At 31.4% G+C, this 6,041-nt stretch overlaps 1 long non-coding RNA gene across 1 annotated transcript; it reads right to left on the bottom strand.

The window, feature by feature from the left end:
* Window positions 1-2,217: 2,217 nt before the first annotated feature.
* On the bottom strand, window positions 2,218-4,930 carry LOC127067879 (uncharacterized). The gene is made up of 6 exons (XR_007782778.1): window positions 4,797-4,930; window positions 4,290-4,640; window positions 4,054-4,210; window positions 3,751-3,919; window positions 3,492-3,670; window positions 2,218-3,358 (listed from the first exon to the last, which is right to left on the bottom strand). It is a non-coding gene; the product is annotated as an uncharacterized LOC127067879 (long non-coding RNA).
* Window positions 4,931-6,041: the final 1,111 nt, after the last annotated feature.

The raw sequence follows: 6,041 nt of genomic DNA, 5'->3' as shown, positions 1-6,041 counted from the left end.
TCTCGATTAGTAATGTCATTGATTAATATCAATCTTTTACGGAAATTGACTCGAATTATTGCGATAATGTAGCCAGTAAAGTATATCGTTTAACGAGTGAATGACATTACTGATATGATTATTATATTATCTAAAAATTGAGTTATACGCAATTAACTATTAGCAATTAAAGAATACAATAATAAATATATTTCAATATTCGATATAATAAATTTTACACAAAATTTTAGTCGAACTTTTAATAAATTTGCCTGGAATGTATATTTATGTGTCTTAATACTGAATGGAGAATTAACCTGAGGTATTAGGTTAATTCGTACTTTTAATCAAAATTTTTAAGTTAACGAAATTAATTTGAAATCCTGTGGCACACTAAAAATATTCAAATGTTGTGAATTGAAGGAATGGGAAATGTCAACTATAATTTCAGTTTACACTTGTAACACCATCACATAGATTTACGGACATCACACGCAGATATCACTGAGAATGAATACAAACTAGGTCGGTAGAATTTCCTGATACGTATTCGTTCGTTTGTTTTTTTCTATTTCTTTTTTTTGTCGAATCTCTTTATCTTAATTAAAAAAAAATTTCTTTTCCTTCTTTAAATTTCATTTTTCTCTTTGATTTTAATTTATTCTTCATTCTCTTGTGGTTTCTCCTTTCTAGTATTAATTTCTTTTTTCTTCTTTTTCAAGTCGATTTTTTTTCTTCTTTTATTTTAATTTATTTTTCAATTCTTTTTTAACCCTTTGCACTCGGACGTCCCTTCAGAGCGATCAGAAACCGAAAAAGTCTTATAAATAATGATATCAATGTAAATGGTGTAGACGTATTTTTTCAAAACTTCTCGTATTAGTCGGATAATTATAAGAAATAAAATTTTGATTTTTTTGCAAATGTGCTTATATAGACAGGTACGTGTTATTAAACAATAAAACAAAATGATTTAGACAAAATCTTAGATTTTGCGTATGTATTTGTATTTACTTGTACTCCTCATGCTGTCTGAAAAGACATGGACGGAAAATTAGATTGATGTATGTATATATCCGAAGAAATATTCTATAAGTTCATCTTTAAGCTAATACTAATTAAAATATGTAATGGATTTACATGTAACGGATGTAAAAATAACTTTTAGCCCATAATATTATATTTCGAAATAAACTTTTGTAACTACTCTAATTAATTACGAAAGGATACTGTTAATTATTACCATTCCAAGGTATTTTGATGTTTTTACAAATATCCTTCTAAATTCCTCAAGAATACCTTGATCATCTTCTCAAAAACCTTTCAAATCTCGTGTCAACGACAGAATTGGGATGAGATTCTGATACAAGAGCAGGAACTTTGATCCAAGTATTTCTTCCACAAACAAATTTTTTTTTGCGATGCGAAAATTTCGATTGTGGAAATTCTCGCGCGAGTCAACGTTTAAGTCATATCGTAACTCGTTATCTCTTTCATATAGGATCTTTCATCAGGGAACGTGTTTTGTTAATTTCTTTTTCTTTATGTATTCGATGTTTCCATTCGAATAATTGGAAATTACATCCATAAATTGGAGCATCGTTGAATTAAAATTTTAAAACTGGCTTACAACAGACAAAGGATTTCGCTGAATGCCTCCTGTCTTTTACCTGTTGACAATATTATTGAATGTTCTCGACTCTAACATAGGAACTAGCAATTACCGTTTACATAATTTCATCCATTTACCATTTTTAACATGTTCTATCCGTATTGTCAAACCTTCCATAATTTCTTGACTGGAATGGTCCATTTTATTTTTTTTCCTTCTCGGAAGATTATTGAAAATCCATGCAACCATAACCATTCCCCGGTTACACAGGTTAATTACTTTAATTTTATAATCCGTTGAAATTATGTAATTATTCCTTCGTTAACTTTTGCCTTCTTGATGCTTGTAATCTTCCAATCAAAGAATCGTCAATCAACTTGTGCGAAGACGCATTTTCGGTCGATGTCATCGACCTCATAAGAAACAAGATATCGATTCAAACGTTTCAAACTTATTCCGTATTTCGAGTGTATGCTCAAACGATATGTCATCTCCGCGTGGCGTAGCCTTATCTTCCTTTCTCCAGAAATCAAACGCAAAAGATTTTTTCTTTTAAATCGTATATTGAAATATATTTATTATTATTATAACATTTAATTAGATATAATTAATTACGTGTATGATATACGTGTATAATCTATATGTAATATAATGATCCTATCAGTAATGTCATTCATTCACATTGTTAAGCAAGATAAATACCTTTGACTATATTACTGAAATAATTCGAGTTAATTTCCATAAAGGAATGATATCAACCAATGACATTACTAATCAAGATATTAAGTTAGAGGAAAAGGTTTCTTCGTATTTCAATGCAAAAGCAAATCACTTTCCGATTGTTTAGAGAAGAGATTATGATCAATAGTTTGAACGGCGCGACAACGGTTGATTCTCCTTCCATGGATCATGATCCTTTTCATAGATTATCGCACATAATGGCCCGTTTCAAGAGTGCATCGGTTTCGTTAGGTCCTAATAACGATTCGCAGACAGAAATCCATTAAACGCTTCACTATTTGATCATATGGAACATGAACATTGGATATCTTTTTACATCCAGCATTCTTCAAATGATGTAGAACTGTTTTGTGACCGATGGTTGGTTCCTAGTCTATGTCTTCCACCACTACATCATATCTTCCATATTGGAAACGTTTGATATAACCATGTGCGATGTCCATTTATAACGCATCGATTCTAAATTTTTTCAAGAGTTGGAGTGGCATTATTCTTTTCCTCGTAATAAAATTTCAAAATACATCTTCTTTGTTCTATCTCATTTATAAGGCGTGATAACTTTTAAACAAATACACGAATTCGAAAAAACCTCTCGAAAAATATTCCACAAAAACTCAACTTTCAAACGCGCGGCGTTTGATTACCAAATTGATTGTTGGACATTACTAAAGTTATGGACCCGGAATAATGTCATCAGCCAATATAGGAATACGAAGAAACATTTTTCCCGAATTAACTCGACCTAAATAAGGTAGGAACATATAAAATGGAATGACAATTAGGTTTCACCCATTTTTTTAAATTACAATTATGCGTATCTGACATCGTTGCTTTTCCACCGACTACTCTACTCTTACGGTTATTACTGTGTCTACGCGGGACTATTCCTCGTGTATACAATTCAAGGTTATCATCTATTTCATTTTGTCATTATATATGCTCACTAGCGGAGTTATTATGCGTAGAAGAAAAGAAGCTATATGCGAAACGCGTGATGTGCCAGAGGAATAAAAAAAAATGGAGAATCTGAAATAATTAATATCTAGAAAGTAGAGTTGCTTTTATAGCTTTTATACATCTTTCTCTAATAGTTGGAACATTTCTAATAATTGTTCCCCTGGTTCTTTATTCAATATTATATCAATGTTATCATTCGTACCTTTCTGAGAAGCATCGATATCACTACAGGAGTTGATGCATCTTTGGCAAATCTTGCCGTTTCTCTTTGTAAATCCTGAAATAATTCAATTGCGAATATACATTACACCATTGCCATACAAGTGGTTGATTGTGTTCGTCACTTTTGAAAAAGCAAGTTTGTCAAACCTCCGGCAACACCTAACAAGTAACATAGGTATATTAGATTTCCAAAATTTAATGCATAGTTTAAAATACAAATAAATTCGAAAGAAACATACCGATAATTTTTGCAAGCTTAAGTGCTCCAATTGTTACAGAAAGACTTGGTCCTACAAAAGACGATCAACTTTCTGGACATTCATCTGTCGCAGCCTCACAATTTCTTTACACTTCCGGTACGCCACGCGCTTCGCGTATAAACTCTTTTTCTTTTCGATCAAGAACTGTCTGTAACAAAATATAATAACAGAAATTAGGAAGCTTTGTAATTCTCTCACAGAAGTAACTTTTACTTCTATGATAAAAAGAAATTAATAAAGGTTATAGATATGTAAAGCATACGATGTGAAATAAAAACTAACTTTCTTTAATACATAGGAGAGTGTTTGGTGAAAGAAAATCTGGCCCATTGGTCCTTGATTGACCAAAATGACCATTCTTTCTCTTGTGAGAGGCATCTACACAAGCGATTGATGCACCTTTGGCTGTGGCAAGTCTTGTCGTATCTCTTCGTAAATCCTGAAATAATTCAATTGCGAATATATATTACGCCATTGCCGTACAAGCGGTTGATCTTAAACATTTTCAATAGACTTACGGACGGTGTTTCCAGAAGGATTATAGAATGACATGTAAATCCTGCATAGGGTAGACTAGTCGTTTTTGAAGAACCAAGTTTGTCAAACCGTCGGCAACATCTAATATGTAACGTAGGTATATTTGATTTACAAAAGTTAATGAATAGTTTAAAATGGAAATAAATTCGAAGGAAAAATACCGATAATTTTTGGAGGCTTAGATACTCTAATTGTTACAGAAAGACTTGGTCCTACAAAAGACGCTCTACTTTCTAGATATTCATCTGTCACAGCATCATCATTTTTTTATTCTTTCGGTGCGTATATACGCTTCGCCTATAGCTTCTTTTTCTTCCTTGTTTAATAACTGTCTGTAACAAAATATAATAACAGATATCAGGAAGACTTTCTTATTCTTCAGAATTATCCCAAATTCTCAGTAGCAACTTTTCCTTTTATAATAAGAAGAAATTAATAGAGGTTATAAATATGTGAAGTAATGTGTAATAATATAAAAATTAACTAACCTTCTTTAATAGATTTGTAAGTGTTGCTTGTTAAAAGAAAGTCCGGTTCTTTGGTTTTTGCACCGTGCGATTCCCCGGAGTTACACTTATCTTCCATATCTTTCAACTTGTCGGCAGATGACAATATTAACATTAAATCGCACTAGTTTCTAATCTTAAATTATATACATAAATAATAGTCGCGAGAAAAAACAATAATAAAATTAACAGTAGAAATCAGTACAAAAGCAACCATCCCAGTTATGTAAGATTATAACTGACAATAATTGTTGAAACCTAGTTCTTTTACCCTTTTGCGTCACATTCCTTATTCAAATGTTTCCTAGCATTCTACCGGCTAATGAATAATGACATCCGATAAAATTTTGTTAATGTTAAACAATTAATTTGGCAATAGTGCCGCGCGATTATCGAAAGGCTAGCTTCCATCAAGTATTTCGAGCAAGGTCGAATCGAAGAACGAAGAAGATACATTTGAATATTTTATTACAAGAGAGATAATGATGCCACTCCGGCTCTTAAAGAAATTTCTGACATTTATTGACCAATCCGTTATCAATGGACGTTGCACAAAGCTGTATCAAACGTTTCCAATATAGATGGTATCATGTAAGTGATGCAAATGATGCTGTCAAGGAACCAATTGTACACAAAACAGATATAAATCATTGAAGAAGAATAAAAATCCAATGTTTGTGTGCCGCATGATTAATTAATGAAACATTTAATGGATCGTATTTTTATTTGCGAATCGTTACTAAAACGGAACGGAACGGAACTGAAGCATTCTTGAAAGGATCCACCAAGCACAATTCTGGGTGAAATTGATCATGACCTATGGAAGGGGAGATTCAACCGTTGCCGTCCGTTCAAACTATTAATTATGATCTATACTCTAAACAATCGTAAATCGTAACCGCTTTTGCATTAAAATGCAAAATAGGAAAATAAAAAGAAACTTTTTTCCCTGACTTAATATCTTAATCAGTAATGTCGATAATTAATATCACTCTTTTATGAAAATTAACTCTATTTATTACAATGATGTAATTAAATGTATCACGTTTAATGAAAGATTAACATTACTAATTTGATTGTTATATCATATAAAAATTATCTTACACCTAATCAACTATATCTGATTAAACAATATAATAGTAATAAGTATATTTCGATATATGATTTAATAAATTTTACTCGAATTTTTAGTCGAATTTCTAACAAATTTACTCGATTCTATATTTT

Source organism: Vespula vulgaris, chromosome 12, assembly GCF_905475345.1.
Source record: "Vespula vulgaris chromosome 12, iyVesVulg1.1, whole genome shotgun sequence".
In the NCBI taxonomy this organism is placed as follows: domain Eukaryota; kingdom Metazoa; phylum Arthropoda; class Insecta; order Hymenoptera; family Vespidae; genus Vespula; species Vespula vulgaris.
This window is presented reverse-complemented; position numbering and strand designations above follow the sequence as displayed.